At 35.5% G+C, this 15,867-nt stretch overlaps 1 pseudogene; it reads right to left on the bottom strand.

Annotated features, from left to right (window-relative positions):
- LOC148951876 (uncharacterized) overlaps window positions 1-13,934 on the bottom strand; it is a 23,169-nt pseudogene extending 9,235 nt beyond the window's left edge.
- Between the last annotated feature and the right edge of the window lie 1,933 nt (window positions 13,935-15,867).

The raw sequence follows: 15,867 nt of genomic DNA, 5'->3' as shown, positions 1-15,867 counted from the left end.
CACACATACAAAAAATTACACACACACAAACAAATTAACTAACTCAAAAACTTACACACACACACAAAAACATACACACACACAAAATCATACACACACACAAAAAAACTTACACACAAAAATAAACTTACACACACACAAAAAAACTTACACACACACAAAAAAACTAACACGCACAAACAAACTAACAAACACACACAAACAGACACACACACACACACAGAGACAAAATCTTACACACACACAAAAACTTACACACACAAAAAACTACACACTCACAAAGAAACTAAAAGAAAAATACTAAATTACACACACACAAACAATTACACACACACAAAAACTTACACACACACAAATAAATACACACACACACACAAAAACTAAAACAAAAAAACAAACGCAAAAACAAACACACAAACAAAGTAATACACACACACACAAACAAAATTGAGAAGGCATAAAAACATACACACACACAAATTAATACACACACACAAAAACACACACAAACAACCAAATACACACACACAAAAACATTAGACACATCAAAAAAAATATAACACACACACAAAAACATACACACACAAAAAAAATTACACACACACACAATAACTAAAACACACACATTATCTTACACGCAAACAAAAAATTACACACACACAATTAAATAAAAACGAACAAAAACAATCTAACGCAAAACATCATGCCCGCCAACAATTACTTAACCCGACATACAAATTTACACAAACACAATAACTTACACTCACACAAAAACTTACACGTACACAAAGAATATAAAACAAAAAAAAAAATTGACAGACACAAAAAAAATTACACACACACAAAAAAAAACTTACACACACACAAAAACACTAACTCACACACTAAAACTTAAACACACACACAAAAAACATACAAAGACAAACAAAATTAAACACACACAAAAAAATTTACACAAAAAAAAAAAATTACACACACACACAAACTAACACAAACAAAATAAATAACGCACATAATATTACACACACATAAAAACTTACACACATAATATCACACACACACAAAAACATACACACACACAAAAACTTAGCCATACAAACACACTTACAACCAAAAACAAAAACGTAAACACACACAAAAACTTACACACTCACATAAAAACTTACACATACACACAAAAACTTACACACACACAAAAAATTACAAACACATAAAAAATAACAAACAAACAAAAAATTACAAGAACATAAAAACTTAAAAAAACACAAACACACCAAATTAAACACACACAAAATCATACACACACACAAAAACTTACACACACACACACAAAAACAAACACGAAAAAACAGTATTTCAAATAAAAACACAAAAAAATAAAAAAATATACAAGAATACACACACACAAAAACATACACACACACAAAAACAAACAAAAAAAATAACTGAAATACACAAAAAAAATTACACACACACAAAAAAACAAACACACACACAAAAAAACACACAAAAACACAAAAAAAAACACACACACAATATAATAAAAACACAATATATAATACACACACACACAAACTCATTATCACTCAAAATCTCATACACACACAAAAAAACATACACACACACAATATCTTAAACACACACAAAATCATACACACACACAAAAACATACACACACACAAAATCTTAAACACGCATCCGATCTTCCGCAAAAACGAAAACTTACACACACACAAACACATAAGAAAACACAAACGCATACTCCCACACAAACTCATACACACACACACACACAAAAAATAACACACACACACAAAAACACACACACACAAAAAAACTTAAACAGAAACCAAAATAAACAAAGACACAAAAACTTACACAGACACAAAAAAACTTACACACACACAAAACCCTACACACAAAAAAACAAACAAACACACAAAAACTAACAAGCAAACAAACAATTACGAACACAAACTTAAGCGAACACAAAAACTTAAAAGCAAAAACTTACACACACACACAAAAACTTACACACACACAAAAAATTACACACACACAAACAATAAAACACACACACAAAAACAAAAACACAAAAAAAAAAAATAAAACACACACAAAAAATAAAACACACACACACAAACAAACACACACAAACTTACACACACACATAAAAACTTAAAAATACAAACAAAAAATTACACACACACAAAAAACATACACAAAAATAAAACAATACACACACACAAAAAACTTACACACACATGAAAACTTACACACAAACACACAAACAAAAAAACTTACACACACACAAAAAAACCTACACACACACACAAACACAAAGAAACAAAAAAATTTACAAAAACACAAAAAATTAAGAATAAAAAAAAGCTAAACCACACACACAAAAAAATTAGACACACACACAATATTACACACACACACAAAAAAAAACAAAAACATAAAAAACTACACACACACACAAAAAATAAAACACGCACAAAAACTTAAACACACAGAAAAAATCATACACACACACAAAAACAAAAAAACGAATAAAAAGTTAAAAACACACACACAATAACACATACACATAAACTCACATAAACACAAACAAACTTACACGCACACACAAAAACAAACACACACACAAAAACTTACACACACAAACACACACAAACACACACGCAAAAATTTACACACATACAAAAAAAAACTTACATACACATAAAAAACTTATAAAGTAAAGTTTTGTGTGAAAAGGATGGGTACTTCAACTTGTAAAATGGGTTTAGGAAGGACATTAAGAAAAGAAATTGTTCTGAAATGCCCTTTGAAAAGTATTCAGCCGGGGGACCTTTGAGGACCGGGGGCTTCCTGCGGGGTTGGGGTGGGGGGATCGGAGCCCTTTGGGGCTGGGGTAGAGGACCTCACGACATTGTTCAAATGGAACTTGTGTATTATAACGACCACAGGGTTTTACCCTCAAATCCTCTTCTAAAACCTCTTCTAAAATCATCTGTTAAAATGTCTCTAACTGTTTCGCCGAAATAATTCCCTAAAATGTCTAAAACGGTTTCGCCCAAATAACCCCTAAACGTAATTTCAGCGTGTTCCTTTTGTTTTTGGCATCCCTGTGCTGTCACATTTCAAATTACTAGGAAACCCTTTCCTGCGTTAATCTCTTCATCTCTAAGATCAAAACATTCGCCCGGAAACAATTCTCCTGGAAGAACTCCAAAGACATTAATAAACATTCGCCCGGAGACAATTCTCCTTGGAAATACATCAAAGACATTAATAGACTTTGCCCGGAGACATTTCTCGGAAACGTGTTCTCCCTGGGGAGGCTATGCCCATATTTGGTGTGGGGTCGGGACTGACAGCACAGGTGTTCTCCCTTAGAGACTCTATGCCCATATTTGGACTCCCGCTTAGAGTCAATAAGGCCTTTCTACTATGAAGCAACTTCGATTTCAAGTTGAGGAATTCTCGCAAGAAAAAATGATTCATTAACGATAAAAAAACGTTCATATTTGTTTGCTTTAATACCGAAACTGTTGGGTAACTTTTATAGCTACTTTTAAATCTGATTCCACTCCCGCAAAGAAAAATATTTGGGTAGATCTTCCCCAGTCCCTGAAATTTTCGTTGATCACAAAATTGACAACTTTAGATATGCCATCATATTCTCTTGGGATTAGTATATCTTCCCAGAATTTTCTTGACAACGGAGCCCTGTCTTCATTTTTTTTTTGTATTGAAACTAGCATATTATTTTAAAAAGTGTGTTCGTAGAATATTACAAACTTTTGTTTCATGACTACAAAAACAAAAGTAATTTTGGCTTCTATTTGACTAAAAGAGTTCTGAGTTCTTTATTTAACAATGAAAGTCATAAACAAAAAACTAATTCAACACAATATCCCCCATAAGGCTCCATGGCCGGGAAAGAACAGGGGAGAAACAAAAATACCAACACAAAAAAATATAATCAAAATCCCCCAAAAAGAATCCAGTCGCCCACCTTAATAATCCCCAAAATGACAAGAGCACATAATTTGACCAACTCAAATAAATGTCCAACTCAATCCAGAGACATCAGCTCCAAGGGAAACCGGAAAAAAACTTATTTACTAGCTAGAAATTCTCTAACATAATTTTTGAACATACCAAACGAGTGGAAGCTTCGTGCAGAGACAGGGGGCGTGTTTCAGATCCTGTTGCAAGCTGTCAGAAGGTTGAAGTCAGACCTCACTGATGGAGTATGAAGAATCTGTAAATTGCTGGAAGTGCGGAGATTGTAAGTCGATTGATCAGAAACAAAAGATATATTTTTACACAGACCAGCAGGAAGATGACCTTGCAACTGTAAAAAAATGAAAGAAGAACAGGAAAGAAAATAGAGAGATTTCAAATCAAGTAAGGGTTTAAGTGAAGATCGGTTAGTTTCCTTAATAAGAGTCCTTGCTTTATCATAAAGTTTTGAAAGTGGCATCAGAGACGAGGGAAAAGTTGACATCCATATAGCAGAAAAATATTAAATATAAGACTGAACTAGGCTGTAGAACAAGATTCTAAGAATCGACCCTGGAAATATGTGTTTGAGCTTTTTAAGGATTCCAAGACTCCTGGAGACTTTCATTTTAATCAGATCAATATGATGCTTGAAGGAAAGATCTTCGTCAAGCAAGATGCCTAGGAATCGAACGTAAAGATCCTTAGGTCTACTTAGAGAACCTCTTGATAAGTGTATTTTATTTAAGTCAGGGCAAGCCTTTGAAAATCTGGAGAAAATGAGAAAAAATGACTTCCCGACATTCAAGGCAAGATAATTTATATCAAACCATTGGATAACTCTTTCAAAAAGACCTTTCATCTTTGAAAGAAGATCAGATTCAGTTCTACCAGCTGTGCCAAGAGTACTGTCATCAGCAAAAGCAATAAGTGAATCCGGTAAAGACGAACTCCTGTCACAATTAGTGACGAATGCTGGTTGACAAAGATCACATCAAATGGTAGGTTTAAATTTTGAACCGCATAAATAAGGTCATTGACGTAGATTAAAAAGAGTATCGGCCCAATGACAGATCCTTGTGGAACGCCAAACTCTATTCCAGAAGGGTTAGAAAAGTGCGGATCAACCGATATGACTCGACCAGATAAATATGATAGAATCCAAGAATAAGCATTCCCTATTATACTAATATGGGAAAGTTTCCAAAGAAGAGTCTTGTGCGTTAATGAGTCGAATGCTTTTCGTACATCGAGAAAAAGAGCAGCAGGTATCATATCAAAGTCATGAACTGAATGTAAATAATTCAAGAGAGTTGCGCATGCATGCTCAGTTGAGTGCTTCGCCCTAACACCAACCTGAAAATCATGAAAAAAGTGTTTAGAATTAAGAACATCAAGAAGTCGAGAAAGCATAGCTTTTTCGAAAATTTTACTAAAAACTAATAAAAGGGATATGGGACGATAATTTGCAGGATCATTTCTTGATCCACCTTTAAAAAGAATAATAACACGAGCATGCTTTAAAGCACTTGGGGAAACGCAATTTTCAAAGGAAAGATTGATAAGTCTCGTAAGGGCAGAAACGATGACAGGAAGAATGAACTTTACAACCTTAGTCGGAATACGGTCTGGGCCAGCAGATGAAGAACCCCACAAACCATTGACAATTCAGGCTATTTAAGTTTCAAAGGCAGGTTCCAATACCATTGATGTAGAACAAGGCCGTCCAAGGTAAGACCTAAAATCAGGTAGAGAAGAAGAAGGACTTACAGAAGAGGCTGTAGTTTTGCCGGTACTAGCAAAATGGGAAGTAAACGCAACTTGAACTTTTAGCTCACCCTCTACATGAGTCCTTACCATATAGTCAAAGCGCACTGATTGCTTAACAGATAATGATATGGATTCCTTTTAATCTCAATAATTAGGGATTTTTAAAGTTTTAATAATAATAATAAAAAAAATATTTTTTTGCATGTATTTTGTCTCCAATAAAGTGCAAATTACGCTATGGTCTTCGGGAAGTTATCGGGTCTAGCCCTAATCCAGTTTGTGATAATTTCCGTTCGTTTTAGGATTTATTCATTCATTTACAACAGTGCTTTTTTTCTTTATGTTTGATATGATTACTTATTTTAATTTCTGTTCGTTTCGGCTCTCATTTATTCATTGATAAGAAATTGTGTCCTTTTTAAAATTCAATTATTTAGGTTTTTTGCTCCTTTTACGTTTTAGTACTGCTCTTTAATTTTATTTAAAACAACTTCTTATTGAAAAATGTCAACTTAGATTTAGAGATTCGGGTTCGAGGGAGCTATGACCCTCCTAAAATTTTGGGTAACTCTGGGTATGGTATTAAAAACAAACAGAAAATAAGTACAAAAACAAGTTTTTGCAAATGAAAAAAAAAATATGTTAAAACTTAAAACATGTATGAGGTAGGCTATCCTATCCCCCCTTACCTTCTGCACACTATTTTTTGAATCATTGTTTTCAGTACCTTAAGAACAACTGTTGCAGCACAAGGGCAATTAGGATAGGATAAAAAGTATCTTTCACAGTACCTCGGGAATGGAAGAGCTAATCGAAGTGTGTTTGCCTTAAAAGATATTTTTCAGGTCGAATGTTTTATTAAATAAAAGAATTTTTTAACTGGATCTAAGGAGCAATATTAAAACTCAAAATGAATAGAAATTATTTTGTGTAGGAGATGAGTGCCTCCTTAACCTCTCGCTCGTTACGCTAAAGTTTTTTTGTGTTTTGAAAAAGCCTTTTATGCCGCTTTAACGGGCCCTTGTGTTTCAGTAATTGTCCTTACAGAATTCAAATAAAAAATTCAAACTTGGGGTTGACGATGGGGTATCCCCCCTCATAAGCGGAATAATTTCAGTTCGTTTCAAGTTTTGATTTTGCTCCTTACTTTCAGATGAAACAAAAACTTGTTTTTATAATTTGACTTCTGATCGATTTTCAAATCACGCCCTGGCCAATTTCTATATTTATGAGGAAGCTCATGGAGTGTTCGACAATGTGGGTATTGAGGTGCGCTCTTTGAGGCGTTTGGCCCCTCTCCCTACCTACACAATTACCAACAGCCCCTCCTTCATAATATCTGATGCGCAACTACACGCCATTAAACATAAGTTCATGAAAAATTCAAGTGGGTCAATTAAGTTAAATAAAGCGTTAAGTTAAATGTCAATACAAACCATTTATTTTGTATAGACTACGTGATTTTTCAGGAGTGAATGGGCAACCGTGCGCCATACTTCCAGTTCAACTGGGAAGCTCAATATATAGTATTTGGATGCTTTTAAATCGATTGACTATTTTAGAATTTTCAATCGATAGCAATTTAGTCCTCTTTAGGGCAAAATCGTAGTTTGATGCCACATAAGGTCGAAAAATGCCACTTTTTCGTGGGACAATCTTTTTAGTCAAAGGACAATGGACATTCTGGGTGGGACAAGGGGCATTATAGCTTTTGTTTTCTGCTCAAATGAACCACCTTCCGATTTTATAGGACCATCTGTTCGATACGGTTATCCTTGAAAAAAAAAAAAACAAAAAAAAAAAAAAAACGCATCCGTGTTCTTTCTTTTGGGGAAAAAAATGCAAAATTTTCCATTTTTGTAGATAGGAGATAGAACCCTTAATGTAAAGTTCTTTGATATGCTGAATCTAATTGTGTGGTTTCGATTTGGATCGCTTACCAATTTTAGTGATGTGTACCCCTTTTTTCGAAAATTAGACAAAGTTTCTCAGCCTCGTAGCTTTTGATGGGTAACATTAAACTAAAGGAATTTTACATGTTTGTAGTCAGCATAAGAAGAGAATTCCTTTTGGTTTTTAATTCTTATCAAAATTCCTCTTTTTTAAATTATAGTCACAATTGGCCCGAGTCGATCCTTGCTTACGATTCGTTACACGGTACTACGTACTGTTTGCAGGGACAATCTTTAAATAAAACACTTACAATTACCCATTAACTCGAATTGTACCACTCATAAATGCTTCAGGATAGCAATACAAAACTTTAGCATAGAGAGTGGGTGTTAAAGGAATAATTTTCTTTTGTTTTAGTTTTAATGTTGCTCCATACTTTCATTTGAAAAGCTGGTTTTCCTTATACTTTGAACGTCGCCCCGTTTCTAGATGCATTATAAATTTTCCAAAATTGTCAGTCAAATTCTCCTTCCCTTTGTTTTATCTGCGCAAAATTTTAGTGGATATCGTACGCATAAAACACTTTAATTTGTAAAATATTTTGAAATAAAATAGTTTTATCGTTACAGATTTTGAAACTATTAGGTAACATTAAACGTCAAGTTTTCATTCTGGTAAATTCGCTGAGATTGTAAAAAAAAAGCACAACGTTGGATTCACAACGTTTTGGAACTACATTGTCACGTCAAACTTTAAGCTTCTGCGCCTAGACGAAGTGTCTAGGCGGTTTGTTTGAGCTCTCCAGCCAGCATTATAAAAGGCTAAGAAATGAATGCCAGTAACGTAATTTCATGGCAACAGACTTTTAAGATTATGAGACAATAGCACACTTTAACTCTTCCAATATTGGGCATGTTTTGCACCAAACAAACCCTGAAACGGATGCGTTGTTTGGCGTCTACTCTGTACGGGGTCTATCGTAACGCTGTTGCAATCTACGGAAAGAAGAGGGCGGCCGCTTTGGAACGCAGCAGGCAGTCTTGGGATTCATTTAGCCCCCCGGTTCGATTAATTGGCAAAACCAGTCCATTTTGATGGGGTTGATGGGCTTTTAGTTCACTTTTCATTAGTGAGGATCAACCCAATTTGAATTAGCCATTTTCGAGCTGAAGCCGTACCCGATCAAGAACTATTCTTAATTAACCTTCAAAGTTTGAGTGATTCCTAATGAATTAATGCAGTTAGCAAACTACCCACAATCAGAAAAAGGTATCCTCCTTCGGGTAATTTACAACATCAACTTGATTGCGATATTGCCAGACCGATGAAAACACTATGCCTTGTTTTGATTTTTGACATTTATTGTTCCTTCGTTTATCAAACACAATAATTAGATACTGATTCTTTTTCTTTGGCTGAAGTCTGGCGTTCTTTGAATTTTACACAGACGACGTGGAAGATTTCAAAAATATAAATAATCTACCTAGTTGTAAACTTATTGAAAAATAATAATTGCTATAAATTGATAGATTTATAGTAAAAAATGGGTCCTAAGGTGCCATATACCAAACAAATATACTTTAAACAATAAATAAATGCCGTTGAATAATGCACTAAGAAAATACACTAAAGAATAAATAAACCCCATTTGCAAAGGCCAAATTAGACACTTGGTTCAGTAACATAGTCCAAACAAATGCAAGATAAGGGAGGCAAATTAAAACAAATAAAATTAAATTTTAAAATCACTTTTACCTTTAGTGCGAATGTAACAATTAAAACTATTTTAAAAATTGCATCAGGTGCTGAGTAAGACAGCAAGGATTGGGAAGCTAAAACCCATCTTTGCATTACATTATAAATGTTTATTTGTCGCAACTGTAAAAATAAACGCTAACATAAACACATCAAAATCTAAAAAAAAACTCTTCATAAAAGCTTAGAATTACTAAAATGAAAGAAAAAAAAACATAATGATACTGAAAACAACTAATTTGCTATCTGAAAGTCGTCAGAATCACCATAGAAATTGTCAAAAGGCTCAAACGTAGATTAAATTACTGCTACTACTACTATTAACAACTCACCGCAGCACCAAGCCGCCTGAGGCCAACACAGCTACGAACACTTCTCCTCCACCCCAATCTTTTCAAAGCCTCCCTCTTTACACCCTCCCACGAAGTTCCCATTTCCTTTAAATCTATCTTTATGACGTCCTCCCACCCCAGACGATGACGGCCTGCGTTCGGTTTAGCCCTAGACGGTGGGCCGAAAAGAACAATCTTTGGCAATCTGTCACCCTTCATCCTGCAAAACGTGCCTTATCCACCTCAACCTTTCTTTCATTATAGCCGTAGAGAGTGGTATTGAACCACATTTTTCGGATAGCCTATTGTTTGAAATTAATTAAAAAAACTTTTTCCACAAAATAAGTTTTTCAAAGAAAAGTAAAGAACTCCATTAAACAGAAAATTAGCAAAAATAAAATTAAATAATCTACCAAGCTCGAAACTACCACAAATCAGCATCGATAAATAAATGAAACCCAAAACGAACAGAAATTGAAATAAATAACCGAGTCAAACTCAAAACGAGCAGAAATTAACATAAGTTGGGCGCCAAACCCTTATGCCTTCCCAAGGCCAGAACAAAATTTGCACTTTACTGAAAAAATACAAAAGAATGTGCATTGTCAGTTTAATATACATATACTGATATTTAGTAATCAAAATGTTAAAATTGTTTAATTTATTAAAGTTATAAAAGTAAAAACATTTATATTTTTTTCAGTAAAGTGCAAATTTTGTTCTGGCCTTGGGAAGCCATAAGGGTTTTGCGCCCAACTTATGTTAATTTCTGCTAGTTTTGAGTTTGACTCGGATATTTATTGTAATTTCTGTTCGTTTTGGGTTTCATTTATTTATCGATGCTGATTTGTGGTAGTTTCAAGCTCGGTAGATTATTTGATTTTTATTTTGCTCATTTTTTGTTTAATGGAGTTCTTTACTTCTCTTTGAAAAACTTATTGTGCGGAAATTTTTTTTTTAATTAATTTCTGTTCATTCTATGTTGACAAAGTCTTTTCAGGAAAAAAGAAAATAATACTTAATCTTTTCGTTTTTTAAGACTTTATAGTTTGGCCTGCTATTTGTATGCTGGAGAAAAATTTTCAGCAATTTTTAACAACATACACCATTTAAAAATCTGGACACAAATAGTACTGTTTAACTTAGTTTCATACCTCCTCTAGTTGACCTGAAATGGAAAACTTGCTACCATTCGCAAAAACATCTGTTTACTTTCTTTGATAGCTTTGATACACTTACACTATTTTGATTTGGTTGAATTTTAAGAGCAGAAGTAGCCTCGAAAGTTTGAACATAATATCCTCAGTCGTTCCTGGGATACTGCTGAGTTGCTATATTGGGAATTAGCATTATCACAGTGCATTTTGATTTAATCTTAAGGCAACATTTAGTTTTTAAACATAATGGGAAAATGGGAGGGTGGGAGTGGAAGGGGGATTAGTTGCCCTCCAATCACTTTCGACTATTAAAAAGGGCATCAGCCCTTTCTATTTTCATTTGAATGAGCCCCTTTCGAAGGTCCCACGACAACTCCTTCGATACGAAGTGCCCTGGCCTAAACAACAACAAAAAATATTACTAATCACTTTCGACTATTAAAAAGGGCACTAGCCCTTTGAATTTCAAATTGAATGAGCCCTTTTCTGAAGTTTCTACGACAACATCTTCTATAAAACCTTATATGCCCCCAGGGTATAACTTAAAACCCTTACCCTGAGGGCTGTGGCGGAGTATCTTCCTCAAAAACATATTTTCTATCTGTAAATCTACTTCGCTGAACAAAATGGCTATCTCAAATTTTGATTCGATGTGTTTGGGGTAATAATGGGCGTGGGGGGGGCTTGTTGCCCTCCAGTCACTTTTGATTATTAAAAAGGGCACTAGCCCTTTGAATTTCCAATCAAATGAGCCTTTTTTGAAGTTTCTACGACAACGCCTTCTATAAAAAACTTATATGCCCCCAGGGCATAACTTAAAACCCTTGCCCCGAGGGTTGTAGGGGAGTGTCCTCCTCAAAAAGATATTTTCCATCTGGAAATTAACTACGCTGAACAAAATGGCCATCTTAAAATTTTGATTAGATGTTTTTGGGGGAATGATGGGCGTGGGGGGGCTAGTTGCCCTCCAATCACTTTCAACTATTAAGAATGGAAATAGCCCTTTGAATTTCCAATCGAATGAACCTGTTTTGAAGTTTCTACGACAACAGCTTCTATAAAAACCTTATATGCCCCCAGGGCATAACTTAAAACCCTTGCCCCGATGGTTGTGGGGGAATTTCCTTCCTCGAAAACATATTTTCTATCTGGAAAACAACTACGCTGAACAAAATGGCTATCTCAAAATTTTGATTGGATGTTTTTGGGCGAAAGATGGGCGTGGGGTGAGGCTATTGTCCCTCCAAACCCTTTTAAATATTAAAAAGGGCACTAGCCCTTTTCATTTCCAATTGAATAAGACTTTTTTGAGGTTTCTATGACAACTCTTTCTATAAAAACTTTATTTGCTCCCAGGGTATAGCTCAAAACCCTTGCCCCGAGGGTTGGGGGGAGTGCCCTCCTCAAAAAGATATTTTCTATCTGGAATCAACTACGCTGAACAAAATGGCTATCTCACAATTTTGTTTGGATGTGTTTGGGGGAATGATGGTCGTGGGGGGGCGGTTAGTTGCCCTCCAATCACTTTCGACTATTAAAAAGGGCACTAGTCCTATGAATTTCCAATTGAATCAGACTGTTTTGAAGTTTCTACGACAATGCCTTCTATAAAAACCTTATATGCCCCCAGGGCATAACTTAAAACCCTTGCCCCGAGGGTTGTGGGGGAGGGTCCTCCTCAAAAAGACATTTTCTATGTGGAAATCAACTACGCTGAAGAAAATGGCTATCTCAAAATTTCGATTGAATGTGTTTGGGGGAATGATGGGCGTGGGGGAGGGGCTAGTTGCCCTCCAAATACTTTCGACTATTAAAAAGGGCACTAGCCACTCCAATTTGCAATCGAATGAGCACTTTTTGGACTTTCTACGACAATTCCGTCGATACGAAGTGCCCGGGTATGGATAAAAAAAAACAAAAAAAAAACACATTGTACCCACATCGTTCTTTAGTTAGGCAGCGCTAGCACGCTGCTTATGATACGGTCAGTCAGCCAGGTACCCAGAACAATCCTTAAGCAATTTCTCTGGAAAACGTCTAGGATCTCTTCATCCGTTTTTCGGAGCGTCTATGCTCCAAAACCATATTTTACCACTATCACCCCTGTAGTTTCCAATATTCTAGTCTTGGTTTGCAGACTAATCTTCCTATTCTTCCAAACCTTTTTTAACTTTGAAAAAACACCCTGAGCCTTGGCTATTCTACTTTTAACATCTTCACTGCTCCAACCATCATTACTAATAATACTACCAAGATAAGTGAAGCTGCCCACCTGATCAATCTTTTCATTACCCAACGTCTCCTTTTCATCTTCACTTATTCCTAGCCTTTGTGATTTAGTCTTCTGAACATTAATTTTCAAACCTATTCTAGCCCCCTGAACTCGCAAAACCTCTAAAACTTCATTTATTTTGCTTACACTTTCATCTAAGATGCTTAAATCATCAGCATAATCTAAGTCAAGGAGACTTTTTCCTCCTCATTTGATTCCGTGGTCTCCCATTCCCTTTCCTGTGCTCCTTATGACAAAGTCCATCAAAATAATCTATATAAAGAGGGATAGAACACAACCCTGCTTAACTCCTGATTTAATACAAAATCAGCTGTTAACCTCATTTCCTACCTTAATCGCAGCAGTGTTATTCTGATACATAGCACTAATCACTTTAATGTATTTGTCTGGTATACCATACAGGGAGAAAACCTTTACTAAAGCTCTTCTGTCAACAGAATCAAACGCTTGCTCATAATTTTTAAAACTGAGGACCAAAGGTGTTTGACAACTCAGGCACTTCTCAATCATTAACCTAAGAGTGAAAATTTGGTCGACACATGCTCTACCTTTTCTAAAACCACACTGTTCTTCTCTTAAAACTTTGTCAACGGCACCTACAGAGACCATACTAACGCCTTGATAATTACCACGCTCGTTTTCATCACCTTTCTTATGAAGTGGTTTAATTAAAGTTTTCTTAAATTTGTTAGATACTTACCCTTTATCAAAAATCATATTCATAATCTTCAGTAACTTATTTCTAACTTCAGAGCCACCATATTTAAGAAACTCATTTACCACACTATCCGCACCTGGAGCCTTATTATTTTTTAATCCTTTTAGTACTGTCACGAATTCTTCCTCACAAAACAAATCTTCCTTCACATCCAAGGTATCACATAATTTTTCATATTCCTCTATATCTTTTCTGCAACTCTGTCTCGCTTAAGCAAATTCTCAAAATATTCGGCCCATCTCTCTTTAGTTTTTTCCTTATCGCTAATTGTGGCCCCTTTCCTATCTTTAACTGGGCCAAGTCCGGATTGACTTGGCCCTCTCAATATGTTAAGATGCCAGTACAGTATTTTACTATTATGCCGCCTAGCTGCATCTTCCAGTTTCTCGGCAATTTTATCCATAGCCTCCACTTCATACCTCTTTATTTCATATTTTAATGTTTTCTCCACTTTCTTTACATTCCTTTTGTTTTCATATGATCTATCACTCAGATAATTCTTGTACAAGTCCTTCTCCTTTCTATTAAACATTCTTCCCTAAGACACCTTCAGCAACTTCACAAATTATTTTTCTAAAATTATTCCAACCATCTTCCACATTATCAAATTTTAAACTCTCAAGTTTAGTATTCAACTGGTTCTGGAAAGTTTCTCTTAAACTCTCATCCTGGAGTCTACCAAAATCATAACGTCCCGGGAGGTAGTTACCCTTCCGATATTTCAGCTTTAAATTAACCCTTGACGCTACTAGTTGGTGATCTTTACTTTTAACATCAATAACGGATAGATTAAATTAATGTGTATGGAACTTGGAAAGTCAAGCAAAATAAGACATAAGCCGGAAGTGATCCACTTTTAAAAAGGGCATACACCAAGTTGCATGTCGAGTAGAGTAGCTCTATGTGGAGGAAAGTAATGTGACATGTTATGGTAGTGTGGCCGAAGATGATGGCATTATGGCAAATAAATTTAGAAAGCAGACAATATTTATGAAATATTCGATTCCTGGTAATACAGACTAAAACACGTAAGATCCATTTTTTGTGGAATCCGGTGAATCTAATTTGGAATCTTGCGAATTCTGGAAATCTGAGAATTGAGTGATCTATTTTCGTAAAACGGTGATACTACATCTCCAGACCTTAACCTCCACTATTTATATCGCTTGTATATTCACAAATACAATTTCTCATTCAAGATATCCTGTAAAACACTCAAATCAAACTGAAAATTACCAAGCCAGATAACATTCCAAACCAGTAAAGTATCCTTCCTGCCTGATTAAGCAAATTTTAGCTCACATTACGTCACGCGTCGGACCCCTGTTATATGAGTTTCTGAAACTCCTAAAAGGTCCAGTTCAAAGCGTCTGAATTTGTCAGTCAATATGTCAACACTAGGGTCATTTTTTTAATATTGTTAAATTCAAAGGTCCAATTTTCATGTTCTTTAAATCATTGAAATTTTTTTTCGCCTCAGGAAAAGCAATGATCCCGGATACCAGTGCAGGACGGGGATCACATATCTTCTCAAGTCTACACCGAAGTGCTTAAGCCGGCTTAGAACCGGACAGCAAGAAGTCCCAGGGACATCCATGAATGGAGGCTTTGTGCAATCCTGGGCCCATCTTGGTCACAACATGGTTTTCAGCACTTGGCGATGCTCTTCTATCTACAAGAGTCGAAATACTGCACAGACAATCTCAAGCCTGTTACATCCGACTCATTTTATATTCACGCCTACACATATTATGTTACTACAGGGAGGCAGCCCATAATTGATAAATCAGCTAGGGAGAGGTTTTCAACCCAAAGACGCCCATCAAAACATACCATGCCCAGAAGAATTGTCCATTAGTCAGATCCCGTGTGACTGTTGTGTCGTTTACTAGGCTATAATTTCCGCGAGGGTCGCCACTCCTCAATTGGGAA

The sequence above is a fragment of the Artemia sp. Qi Xiang Cuo genome, chromosome 5 (genome assembly GCF_049724085.1).
Source record: "Artemia sp. Qi Xiang Cuo chromosome 5, ASM4972408v1, whole genome shotgun sequence".
NCBI classification, from domain to species: Eukaryota; Metazoa; Arthropoda; class Branchiopoda; order Anostraca; family Artemiidae; genus Artemia; species Artemia sp. Qi Xiang Cuo.
This window is presented reverse-complemented; position numbering and strand designations above follow the sequence as displayed.